This window comes from Ciconia boyciana, chromosome 26, assembly GCF_034638445.1.
Source record: "Ciconia boyciana chromosome 26, ASM3463844v1, whole genome shotgun sequence".
Classification (NCBI taxonomy): domain Eukaryota; kingdom Metazoa; phylum Chordata; class Aves; order Ciconiiformes; family Ciconiidae; genus Ciconia; species Ciconia boyciana.
The window spans coordinates 3,489,093-3,502,207 of NC_132959.1; the positions used below are offsets into that span (position 1 = coordinate 3,489,093).

The 13,115-nt window shown below is 48.2% G+C and overlaps 1 long non-coding RNA gene across 1 annotated transcript; it reads left to right on the forward strand.

Moving 5' to 3' along the window:
• The first annotated feature begins 7,476 nt into the window (after positions 1-7,476).
• On the forward strand, positions 7,477-9,984 carry LOC140644175 (uncharacterized). The gene is made up of 3 exons (XR_012039748.1): positions 7,477-7,655; positions 8,140-8,235; positions 8,916-9,984. It is a non-coding gene; the product is annotated as an uncharacterized lncRNA (long non-coding RNA).
• Positions 9,985-13,115: the final 3,131 nt, after the last annotated feature.

The window sequence follows — 13,115 nt, forward strand, 5'->3', positions numbered from 1 at the left end:
GACCACACTTTGGAGGCAGGCAGCTTTTCTCAGGCTGGTAGGATGACTTGAGATCGCTAATCTTGCAGCGACCTCAGGGTCTGCTTCCTCCAAAGCTGCACGATGGTTTCCATTCAGATAATTTTTTGGTGTGGATCAAAACTTACAGAAAGCATTGCTCTGTGGTAATCCTCCTGGAGGGGGAAAAAAAAAAGGCAAAAACCAAAGCCATTTAGAACTTTGAACAGGAACAGTCCACCTGTTTCCAGGTGTCATAAATAAACAGCATGATTTGTCTCTGAATGGACATGCATTGGAGTTGAAATTTAAAGTGCTGACCCAGACCAAGCCAAGGGCAGAGACCATAAAATCTTATAGCGTCACCAGACTGATAGGCATATGACGTGCCTGGAGATGGTGAGGCAAGACGGGACAGAAGACTTTACGCTTGCTTAGAGGGTAGAGCTGTGCTTGTGCAAGAAGTCCCCTGCTTCGTATCCTCTAGCAAATCCTTTTCTTGCACAAAAAAAGATGTTCTCTGGCCTTCTGCTTCTATGCTGTGAGGTTTGGGGCAGGTTTTTCCTTTTGGTGGCCAATCAATTCAAATGCTAGTAGCTAGCAAAATTTCCAAGTAGTGGAGACCAGAGCTCCTTCTTTTACATGTCCAATGTTGACTTTTCCAAAGCAAACAAATAAAAAGCTAAGAAACGTCATATTAGAAGAACAGCTTCCAGGCACTGTTGCCTCTGTAGGATTTAGCATGACAAGGAAAGGAGGCAATGCAAGGGGAAGGCTGGGAAGTTACTTGACTGCATGCACTATTTATGTACCTAGCAAAGAATGTGAGTGGAGGAATATTTAATATTACAGGCAGAGATGTACTAAGACTCAGGGATGAAAGATTTTAAGCAATTTCAGGCTCAAAATATGATTCAGACATTTAACAAGGAGGGGAATCTATCAGGAGAACATATCTAAAGGAAGCAATACATGTGCTATCTTTTTGCATCTTTAAATTACATCTGGGAATGGAGTTCATTTAAGATTCATTTAAGCTATTTTAGCTGCCTACTTTAGGATGACATGACCTGCACCCATTACCTCCACTGACAGTAAAGGGAGCTTTGGGTGCCTGGATGAAATGCAGGTGGCTGTATTTTAAGCATCTATAAACAGCCAATTGAATCACTCCCTGGGGTGTGTCTCTAAAATAACTGCTTCAGATGAACCATGATAAATGCCTCATTTAAGAGTGACTTGGGAAGCTTCTCTAGGTCTGGATTATGTAGCCAGCCCCAGAACAGGGATGAAAATTGTCTGGGTTTAAAATTACAAACATAGGGGCAAAATGAAGGGTGCACACCCAGCCTCAGTTTCAGTCCTGTCATAGACACAGGCGTAGATATCTGAACATCTCCAGTTTGCATACTGTTTCTCAGACGAGCCAATCTGTGATTAAATGTTTCAATAGGTTTAAGCAGATACATCCTGCCTTTCATTACAGTGAATGCCAGACAGGATTTTTGAAAATTGTCTACATGTAAAGTGTTTGATGAGCTATGCTTTCACAATACATTGCAAAAAAAGATATAACAATGCAGAAAAATATTAGCCATATGTAGAAGGGACATGCATGTTTGCTGTTGCCTTCCTTTGAGCAGCATTTCTGTGCGACCATCCTTTTTGAAAAGCACGTGTCTGTGCAAGGGCCCTGAGGGCACCAACAGGCCTTAATGGCCCTGACCAGCCTCACCTGGGGGTGCCCCAAACCCTGCACCTGGGCTCAAGGAGCCTACTTCACCTCAATATTGCAAGTTGATAAAGGGAGAAAATGGGTTTGTACATTGGGGCGTTGCTGAAAAATGGTGTGTGATGGTGTATATAGAAGGCATGATTGCACCCTCTTACACACGTGAGGACATTTGAAGTCAGTGTTGTGTGGTCAGCGAGGTCAGGAAGGCAATCTCTACATTAGCTCATATCGTATTTAGTGTGTAAACTGTGGCATGGTGTCTCTGTTCCAGGACCTTGGCAGTCTTACGTCATTATTTTTCCAGAATAAAGAGGGGGACCTCCCTCTTTCCCCATCAAAGCCAGGGCAAGCTGCACCTGTTTTATTTAGTCTGGATGGATGAAGCCATTGTACAAGGCTTAGGGCAGCGAAGGTCCACAATAAATCCAGTCTCATCTGCACCATGTGGGAAAACTTCACAAAGGCTGTACGCTCCACGGCTCATCTCTGATGATAGCGTAGTTGTCCTTCGACATCCACCGCGTATTCTCTTTTCTTGTTGAAATTGCAGTCTTGAATGCTAAAAGCTTTAGTGTGATTTGATGAATTTCTGTAAGGCACTTGCCTGAGCATCACATGACTGAGCAACTGGAGCACCAGCAATACTACTGTAAGCCCAGTGAACTGCTAGGTCTCAGTGTAATTATAAATGAGGAATCACCATGAGATGAATACATTTCTAGTGGAGGACCTCAGTGAAATCTCTAGTTCTGAGCTCTCACACTCCAGCTCCCCTCTCACCGCATCTCTCCCACACATCATTACTGCAAAAAAAGCCTTGTTCCTTGTCTCTGTGTCCCACCTTTGTGCCTGAGGGAAGGCACAGCCTGGCTTCTGCTCCAACACTCATGTCTTCCAATTGTCAGGGGTCTCTGGCAGTGACCATCTCAGCCACAGAGCTGAAGGAGGAGTGGTCGGTGGAGAGATGTGCTAGCAAGAGGGTAAGGGACCCCCTTTCCTCAGCTTTCCCCTGCTTCTGCACAGAGAAAGGCTGGTATGTGTCCCATGGGGGTGAGCATCTGGGGGAAGATCTCAGGAGGGATGTGGCGTGGCATCTCTCTGTCTGCAGGAGGAGGGGAGTGTGGACAGACATGGGGTCTGAGGAAAGATGGCAATAGGAGAGAGGAAGAAATGCACATGAGAGCGTGGGAGGAGCAGGGAGACTGCAGAAGAGGATGGTGGAAACTGGGTGAACCTGGCAAAGGAGGTGGCGGGGGGAGTGAGAAACTTGGGAAAGCGCCCAGTAAAATGAGCATGGGGGCAGAAAGAGAAGAGATGGCATGGTGGGTAGCAGAGCAGCAGTAAGAGGTGGAGGCTGGACTTCCCCCCCCAGCCCCTTCCGAAGCCCCGTCCGGGGGTGCAAGGGTGGAATCACCCCTCCAGGCTGTGGGAGGGGGGCGGCAGCTGCACCCACCCTGCGGGAGATGGGTTGTTGCAGGTCTTGGGATGGTGGTGTGGGGATGGCTTACTCCTCTTCCCTGTGAGAGGTGCAGAAGCCATGGCGGGAGATGTCATCTTCCTCTGCACCAGCATAGCTACTCTTACGGTCTTTCATGTGGGGTTTCGTTATGCCTTGCTCTTGCTGTGAACGGTGCACGGATGAGAATGAGGAATGCATCGCTGCTAAAATATGCCCCAGCCATCTGGCACCGTCCTGGCCTGGCCCACCTTCTTTCTGCCTAAGAGTACAGTAATTGCCATCCTCTCCCTGCTACCCAGGGCCAGCCCTCAGTTCTTGGGGTGCTCTTCCCACCTCCTGCTGCTGAGCAGGAAATCTTTGCCTTCGCTCATAATCTAGATGGGTGTTTGAAGGGGATGGGCAACAGCAACACTGGGTGTGACAAGAGGCAAAAACGAGAGGAAAAAATTGAAGAACTGTAAGATGAAGAAAGCACTGATGATGCCATTTAGCAGGAAGTAGAGATTTGGAAACTGCCAGTGCAGAGAAGATACTGTCCATGCAGCTCTCACCCAGCTACTGCAATACAGAAAACAGCTTGAGGAAGCAGAAGACGAAGAGCAGCACTGGACCCAGCAAAGGTCAGTGTTTCTCAGTTCTGTATTTCCACGCGTTACTTCTGAGCCCAGCCCACACTTTTGTTTGACCACAGCTGTTCAAATACAGGATTCCCTTTGTGAAAACTTTCAAGATGTGTTGAATAAAGCTTCATCTTTCTCTCCTCCTCCCCACTCCCCAGAGAAGAGCGCAAGAAATGGGACACACAGAAAGTGGTCCTGCCTGGCTGTCTCCTCCACCTTCCAGCATTCTCCTGTGGTGTCACAGTTACTTATTTGAATTGTGCACCATAACTTCGAGCTGACCTCACATGGGGGTGAGTAGCACGCTCCTTTTATCATTGCTATGTGTGTGTTCCTCCAGTTTCCTTGTGTCAGCTGTAAGCACCCCGTGCCATGGCTGTGCAATGTCAATATGGTGCTTGTGGCCTTCAGAAGGCATCTGTGCGGTCTCTGTCTGCTACGGGGCTCTGAAATAGGGAAACTGCCTTAGCACTAGCACTTCTGTGTTGGGTTTTAATTAGTTCATATCATAGAAATACAGCTTTATGGCCATTTCACCGGCCCTGCTGTGGGGCTGACATCTAAACAAATTCAAGCTTCTCATCTTCTTCGTGGTTGGTTTTGGTCCCCTGAAGACCGTCTCCTCGGTTCTCCAAACAAGACCGCCACAACTCCCCCTTTTTCTTTGCTTTTTGCTCACAGCTTTTGCCATGTGGGGGTTTTTTAGTTTTTTGGTTTTGGGGTTTTTTTTGTTTGTATTGTCAGTGTGGCTGAGTCACAAGTGAGTAACACCAGCCTGGTCCACCCCTGCCCCTCTTCCCACTGGAGGCTGGACTCCTTCCCTGCTCCTTTCCTAGGCATGGTTCATCTGGGAGAAGACTTTCCCCTGTTGTCCCTGTCCACAGCTGGGGAAGATGTCCTGGTAAATCCCCCTCAATACATCCCTTTGTTTTCATATTGCATTCGTACTTCCTCATTTCAATTGATTATTATAGACTAGGATAATTAGAAGCCTCTGGTCATTGTCTCTGGATGTTTTGCTGGTGTCTTGCAGCAGAGCTACTTCTTGCATTCCTGAGGGAGATGCCATATTTCTTATATTTCTGTTAATCTTTGTGGAGCAGCTGCGGTTCGTGTCACGGATCTTGATGGAAGAGCAGAGCTGATGCCACTGAACTTATCCTGGCAGGTTAACCTTGTTACAAGCATCCGGAAGACCTCATAAAATGGTGTTGCCTTTGGCTGGATCTTGTTCCTTTAGTTTGCTTATGAGGACATCATGTGTGGCAGTGACAGAGACCTCACTGAAGCAGTGATTTATCACAGCAGTGTCTCCCTCTCTATCTGTTTCTTGTCAGAGGAGAAATTAGACTGGGAGTTTTGGCCCATGTGTCCAGAGGGCACAAGATGCTGTTTGAGGGAGTTACACGCGTGTCAGAAACTGCTCTAAAAGACATCTCTCTCCAAGTGCACGGCCTGTTCTCAGGTGTTTTATCATCATGCCTGGCCTTTGGTAAATGCAGAACCGCCCACACACCGAGCTTATGTCTCATACCAGTGCAAAAAGGTCGTACTTGGTTTCCTGAAGGCAGCAAAATGTTCTCCTTCCTTTGGGTCTCTTCTGAGGTAGGCTAAATTAAAACTTTTGGGACACAAATAAGAGACATACTGTCCTCTTAGTAGAAGATACCCAGTCACACAGGTTCTCATTGCCAAAAGGTGCTGTAGGTAGCTACCCAAAATGAGGTCCTTTGCATATGCTAAGTGCAGTGCATCATTAGTCATGTTGTTATATACCGTTATTTCCCTCAAAAGCCATTACTGAAGCCTGAACCTGAGGCTTAAACAGCTCATAATTGTGCTAAAGCTCTGGCTGATGATGGAGTTAGGCTTATCTTCTCATAGATGACTTGCAGGTGTTGTGCACACAGCTCAAGGTGATGGAGCACACAGAAAGAGTGGGTTTATGTCTCCGCTCACAGTCGTCCACTGAAGAGGCATCCCCATCTGTGCCCTGAACATCTGTGACAGTCAACAGAGATACGCAGGAGGCATTGAATCCTGCCATCCCAAGGTGAAGTGCAATACAATGAAGGGACCCCAGCACCGGGGCCAGATGTGCACGTCTGCTCTGTTGATGATTGATGTTAGGTTGTGTGAGCCCCATGCTGGTAGCCACATGTCCTACCTGCTAGTTAGGAAGATAGTGATGGCACACAGCATTCGGTCTTGGGCTCTGCATAGAGGGTATGATCCAATGGTTAAACTTACGCTGGTTTTCAGTGGTCTGTGTGTGAGCAGCATGGCTGTGCTGGAGCTTCATCTCTGCTGTAACTTCTGGCAGAAGCATTGGTTGGTTCTTCTCAAGACTTCTCCAGAGGGCTGTAGTCTCTGTGTCTCATCCTTTTTCTGAGTTCAATGCTCAGGAAAAGCCAGTTGCCGCTTGGGCTGCAGGGATGCTGTTATTTTGACCACGCTCAGGCTTACTTCTGAGTAAGAAACTGTGTGTGTATGTTGGAGGTTGTTCAGAGGATGGGGAGGGTTGATGAGGTACCCCGTCCCCAGTGACTCCAGTCAGAGCCATGTGTCCCTTGGTCTGCATGCATCTCATCATCCCTCTGTATCTCTTCCAGTCGCCTTTTTCCTAAGACAGACATTAACGCTTTGGTGGTTTCTGCTCCCAAATGCTCATCCGTCTCTCCATTTTTTTTGGCATTTATTTGCCTTCGCAAAAGATGTAAGCAGAAATATGGGTAAAAATGAGCAAACTCAAGATGAAAGCTGGAAATTATGCACTGGATTTCCAGCACATCCTCACTCCATAGCTCAGAGAGCACTGAGGTTATGTGGACGTGGTGGGTACATTTTGCTGGTGTCCCCTGTGAGCGTGAGAGGGACTATCCTGTCCTGTCTATTGGCTGCGTGTTTCTTCTGAGCTTGCAGTGTAAATTGGGTAGCAGGAGTCTGGCAGAAGCAGAAAGAGCGGTGCAGCTCACACCTCCAGCTGCTGTCGTGGTGGGGATGTCTCAGGTACTCTTAGGCACTTGGAGTGAGGCTAGCTGCTGATGTTTCAGCAACTGAATCTAGCTCTGCATGGCTAAATGAAGGTATATCCAAGGGTGCTGGGTGTCAGTCAGCGGGACCTGTTGAGCCATCTCACTTGGTAGTCAGACACATCCATCTGATCAGCTGAACCACACTTAAAATTATACAAGCTAAATCCCACTTCAAGCTAGACTTAGTGAACAGTTGCTCCCACTGAAGGGCGTGCGAGCGACATCAGCAGAGTTCCAGGGACAAAGACTGAGATGTTTGGTCCATGCACTATTCACAAAAAAGCCCAGCCTTCAGTGTTCAAAGCCTCCTCCCTCTTCCTCACTCAGTCCTTGTCTGCCCGCCCCCCCCATCCTACACTTCTACATCCCCTCTTCCCACCTCACATGCCCCCTCCTTGGCTGGTTGTATCCACAGGTGCCCTGAAGTCTCTGCTCTTCCATATGCAGTGTATGGCACATCATGGACAGATGCAGCTCTCCTAGTTTGACATTTGTCTGCTCCCAGGGACTGAGACAGGGACTCTACATATGAATCTTTATTGCTTTAAGGAAAGAGGCAGATCTCTTGCTCCTCTCTGTTCCTCTCTCACCAGGGCACAGGAAAAGAAGCACAGTCCACCACAACCTATCAGTGCTGTTTTCTCCTTGAAGACCAAACCCACAGCCACATGCCCTGGGCAGACAGAAGTCTCCTCTAAGCAGGCGTGGTGGTTTGAACCATGAAGCCCAGAGTCTATGCCTGTCAGAGCCACCCACGGTGTACCAGCGCAGCAGAGGGCTGAAAGGGCCAACTGCAACCGCAAGATCTGGTGAGAACCCGAGAACTGGAGACAGACAAAGAACTTGGACCCATCTGCTAACATGAAGTCATCTTATCACCTGATTGCAAAGCCGGGGAGCTGGGAGAGCATTTGAATGGCTGCTGCTGCTGCCGCAGTGATAAATTAGATCACTTTGAGAGCACTTTAGAGCTGGATGGAAAATTCAGTTGCTCTCCTGCCAATTTCATCCTGTAAGTGGAATTAACGTTTGCTTTAGCTGCGCTCTCCAGCCACAAGCAAGTGTCCCTTGTGCACCGTCTCCAACGGATTTTGATCTCTGGGAACTGTGTGTATCTGAATGAGCAGAAAGCAGGCAGAGGAGAGACCTTGCTGCGTGCACAGCACCAAGGGGAGCACCACGGGAACAGGAGTCCGTTTTGGCCTTAGTGCCTCAGACAACTTGGACCTGGGTCTGAAAAGCAAGGTTTGAGACCACCTGTGAGGCAGTGGCTTGTGTTTGTTTTTTTCCTAGGAGGTGGGTGAAGAGAAGCTGCCTGGGAAGGAGGTTTGGAAAGTTGAAGGGTAGATCAGGCGTTGGAAGCAGCAGCCATGCTCCATCAGAAGAGAGGTAAGTGAGTGTTCCCCACCACGGTGGTGTTTTTAAAGCTCAGGTTGACACTTAGTGGAAAAAAACCCCCTCTCTCTCTGCCTCCACATGACACAAGATCTGGATGTGATTTGATTTGCTGTCTCGCAATGCGCAGGAGACCTGATATTGGAAAGAGGCCTTCAGCTTTGACATCTATGAAAGAGCAGCAGGAGAGCTCCAGGGAGGTGGCACACACCAGGCATTCCCTGACACTCTCCCTCCTGTTACATGCCACCCGTGTTGGGACACGCAGGCCAGGTTTTGTGCCTGAAATGATGAAGAAGGCAGAATCAGAGAGGGGGATGGGTCAAAATAGCTGGGGTTCCCAGGCATGGGGACTGTTTTGCAAGGAGTGAGGAGACCATTTGCTTGGGCTGGAGCACAAGAAGTACATCTCCATCCTGAGACTGGAAAAAGAAAGTGCAGAAAGGGACACAGAGCTACTAAAGTACGAAGCGCTGGGAGCCAGTGTAGATTTATGAGGCTGGGTGTGCAAGTGTAATGCCTGTCCCTCTGTCCAGGGGATGTGCTGTTCCTTGCAAGATGCAAGAACAGAAGATCCTAGATGAACTACAAAATGTATGGGAAATTGTTTTAAGAAGTAACCTTAACAGCTCTCAGTCTGTTTATCAACCCTTTTTTTCTTTCAAATGTTTCAGAAAGCTGGACTGGCCCAAGTGCAGATGGTCATTTCTGGTAGAGTCTGGAGTAACAGAGCTGAGTGGGAGAACAGAGGGCGGAGAACGGGAGAAGCCCCCTTTTTTTGGCAGAGTGTATTCCTACCTAGCGCTTGGTAAAGCTTTCAGGAAGAACCCTGCTTGCCTTCAGTATTGCAGGCTCAGAAGCTGTTCTGTGACCAGGCTGGTGAGGGACAAGGACAAGGTGGTGCTGTGGCCCCTCTCCAAGGGGTCTGCCTGACCCTTCTCTCTGGTGGTGAGGTGTACAAGACTTGGCATGTAATGGAGCTGCAAGGAGTTTTGTAAATCAGTTTCCTGCTTTGTATCTAGGAACATGTCTTTGTTTTCCTGGAATACATCAGTTTTCATTCGTGGCTTGTCCCTGGGAGCAACGTCAGCCTTGTCTCTGAAAAACATGGGGTGGATCTGTGGCACGTGATGGTGAAGGCTTGCTTCTCTCCATCCAGGTGCTGGGATTTCTCCCATCAGCGGAGAGGGTCAGACAGTTCAGGGGAATGTCCAACAGATGAACAGCACCTAAGCAAGCCTGCTTTCCCACTGGCATTGAAAGGATTGCAGGAGATTTGCTCAGAGCTTCTCCACCAGGTTTGATCCTATCCTACACATCAAGCTGAAGGGAGTGTGTCCCTTCATCAGTAAAGACTGACAAGAGCGCCTGTGGCTTTTTACAGCTGAGACAAGTTTAGGGGTCTCAGGAATTGGTGTGTTTTCTGCTGCCTAGTGAGAGACAGCAAGCGGCACTGATGACCAGGTCAAGGCAAGACACCTCTGGTGGCTTCAGCCTCAGCTAATCCGCTCCATTGAAGTGAAGTGGGTTTGGGCAACCCCACTGGTACGAGCAGGACACTGGTATCTTGAGGTCAGTGGCATCTAACTGGTACATTTCCCAAACACAGTACAGGCAGGAGCTGGTCCTCTCTATGACAGGACAGGGTGTGCAGTCTCCCGTGTTAACCTATGAAGCTGTCCCCCTGCAGATGCTAATGCAACGTGAAGCCTGTTCCAGGCTTTTGCTAAAAACCTCTGTGTAATTTATAGCCTAAATGTATTCATCAGCTCATTTGGTTTTGCTCTGAAACATTTTTCACATTTGATACTTGAAGGATCCTGTGTATAAGGCACCTGCTTAACTTCAGGCAGTGTATGAGAAGCACCAATACATTTGATAATTAAATGTTTGCTGCCACCTAATTGTCCCTTATTACACATATTCTTTGAGTCGAAAGCTTGTCTACTGGCACTCTCCCCAGAGTGCTGAGTTTCAAAGAGAGCTGGAGAAGAATTTCTTTGCTTAAAGCACAGTATATATTTAAAATGGAGCCATCTCCAAAACTGTCAGGAAACAGATAAAGAAACCGAGAGAATAGCAAACCCAGTGGGCTAATTATAAACAGTCAAATATAGAAAAAAAGCAGATTGCAGCAAGCTGATAAAATGACAACAGCAATAACACTGAAAGAACTAGCACTTACCTACAAACATCAGAGCACTCGGATGAGCATGGTCTCAGCTCTAATCATAATTTTCATCTGCAGATCTGAAAATTTGGCCTCTTTGTGCTGGCAGTATGATACAGATCTGTATCCAGAGATCAGCTGCAGTCATCAGCTTGACTTCAGCCTAAAACCAGAGGAGATCTGGCCTCACGAATGAGTTTCCAACCACCTCTGTGCCTCAGGCTGGCTTTTCCCTGGATTTGAAAGTCCACCTCTGGGCTCTTCTCTGTTTTGAGTGCTGTCCCCTGTAGGGTTGGATACAACCTGCCCGTCTTTGCTGCTGCTCAGCTCTGCATCTTGCCCGCTTGCAGAAATCCCAGGAGGAATGCGGAGGGTTGAATGAACTCTACGTGCTGGCAACGCTACAGCCACCTGGTGGGTTCACGCTTCTCCATCACATGTACTGAGCAAACGGTTGCATTTACACAGGCTTTCGGCAAGGGAAGCAGTGTTTTCTCAGCTATAAATACAAATACATTCAAGGCAGTTAAGATTTTTTAAAAGCATGAGCAGCCTGTGTGTGCGAGCAACTCTATTTTCAGCTGCACCATCTAAGAAAGGTTTTGCAGTACTTTTAGTTGAACTTTCTGGTTGTTATATTTTCTCCTTAGTTTTTAGCCTGTCTTGAGAAAATGAGGTGTATGCACAAATATGGGGTGTGTGATTGGGGAAGCTCATCCGAGCGGGTCATGGAGGGCAAATTAAGCCCTGGTTATGGGGTCAATGGGGACCCCATATCCGTAGGACTGTTCCTGAGACTCCACAGAAAGGACGTGAGCAGTCAGCAATCCTGGGACATGTTGCTCCAGGGAATGGGATACATCTGCTTGAATTTCAGCATCCAAACCTTGGAGATCAGTGCCTGAGCAGTACAGTGGTGGAGCGCAAGGGGCACCTCTTGAAGGTGAGTCAGCTCATGCTGGGACAGGAGTCTACTGCTGTGTGAGTCATTCCTGTTTCTTGCCACTGGTAGTAAAGGGACCAAAAACTGATAAGCTCATTGGAGACATCTACTTTGTGGTTGTCTAAATTTGGATAGATGACTCTCACCAGTGGGCTTGACAGCCCTAGTGATGAGGGCTCAGCAGAGCTTCTGCATCCCTACAGGAGGGGTGACAAGAGGCATTGAGGTTCTGAAATCAGCTCTACGCAGACTAGGAATCACAGTGCTCCTGAGGATGGGCGCTGGGATGCAGTGGGATTAGCACATCTGTATTAGAAAATTAAACGTGCCTGGGACCACTCTCAGGTATGGAGGCTAAACTGTAATGGTGGGGTTTGTATCTATGCCATTAAACTCTCTTCAGAGTAGGATGTCCCCAGCCAGAGCCTCTTGGGAACAGTCCCTCCCCTGTGCCTGGAAATTATTTGACAGAGAGCTGGCTTGCATGGCATGGCATGGCATGGCATGGCATGGTCAAAAACATGCTGGAAACTGTTCAAATGATGTAGTACTGAGGATGAGAGTCCCTGTGCCAAGGAACATCTGACGCTCCTTAATTTACTAGTGGAGATGGAAGCACAAGGCTGCACTTCAAGTAGGGGACTGGTATTTGCCAGGCTGGGAGCTGTGGACTCCCTCTGGCACCCAAAACATGAGTGTCATCTGCATCACATCTTTTAAAAGGCCCAACTTTTGGGACTATCTGGTGGGAGCAGATTCACGGTTTGAGGCTCTGCTCCAAAAATTTTGGTTGCAGTAAGCCCTTCTTGTAAGAGCAACAGAAATTGATGCTGGCTTAAATTTTTCACAGCAAACAGCAAAACATCCCCAAATGGAGAACTCACGCTCTTCTTCTACCCGCTTTCCCTTCCTTTAAAAGGAGCGTTTTGCTGCCCTCTCCTGTCCAAAGGCAGACAGAAAAGGCGCCGGACCGGTTGTAAATATGCTTTCAGGTCTCTGGGTGGAGAGGGAAAAATCGCAGTGTAATGTTTGAGGGCTCCACCGGCCCCCACAGCACCCAGGAGAGTGCCCAGGGCATTTCTACCTTTGCCTCGATGCATCCCCCTTGCAGGCATGCCTAGGCTTGCTGGCTGGGCTGACATCCTCAGCCTACCTGGAGCAGTGGCACACCACAAAGCTAAAACCTGGCAGTGACAACATGCAGCTGGGACGTGACTGCACCTACCAAACTCACCTTTGAGTTCGGTAGAAATCCAGCTTCCTCTGGCTGTAGCGAATGATGTGATAAAGCTGTTCCCTAGATGCCTGCTCCTGCTGTGCTCTGAGAATGAGACTGAAGCATCATTACTGATTTGAGGAACAGCCATATAAGGGCTTTATCTGGGATGTCTCAGTCTCAGAAGATAAATTGAAGCATGTTTCTGTCTGGACATCCCACCCTGGTCTTCAGGGGCTGCCTGCCTGGATCCTCAACCAGCTCACACTGCCTTGCTATCATATTCCTTAGGTGACAATCTCCTCCAACCGCAAGAGAAGAAGAAAGCAATCACTTATCAGTTCAAACCTGTCGCATCACGCCTCTATTCAGGGGACTTTCCATTGCTTTGGCGATTCCGGTAGTAAGGGATGTTGCAATGACGCATCCTGAGGGTATTCAGCTTGTATTAATCTGCAGGAACAACTCTGCAGATGCCAAGGTCAGTGAAGAAGGAGGGGGCGGAGGTGCTCCAGGCACTGGAGCAGAGATTCCCCTGCGGCCCG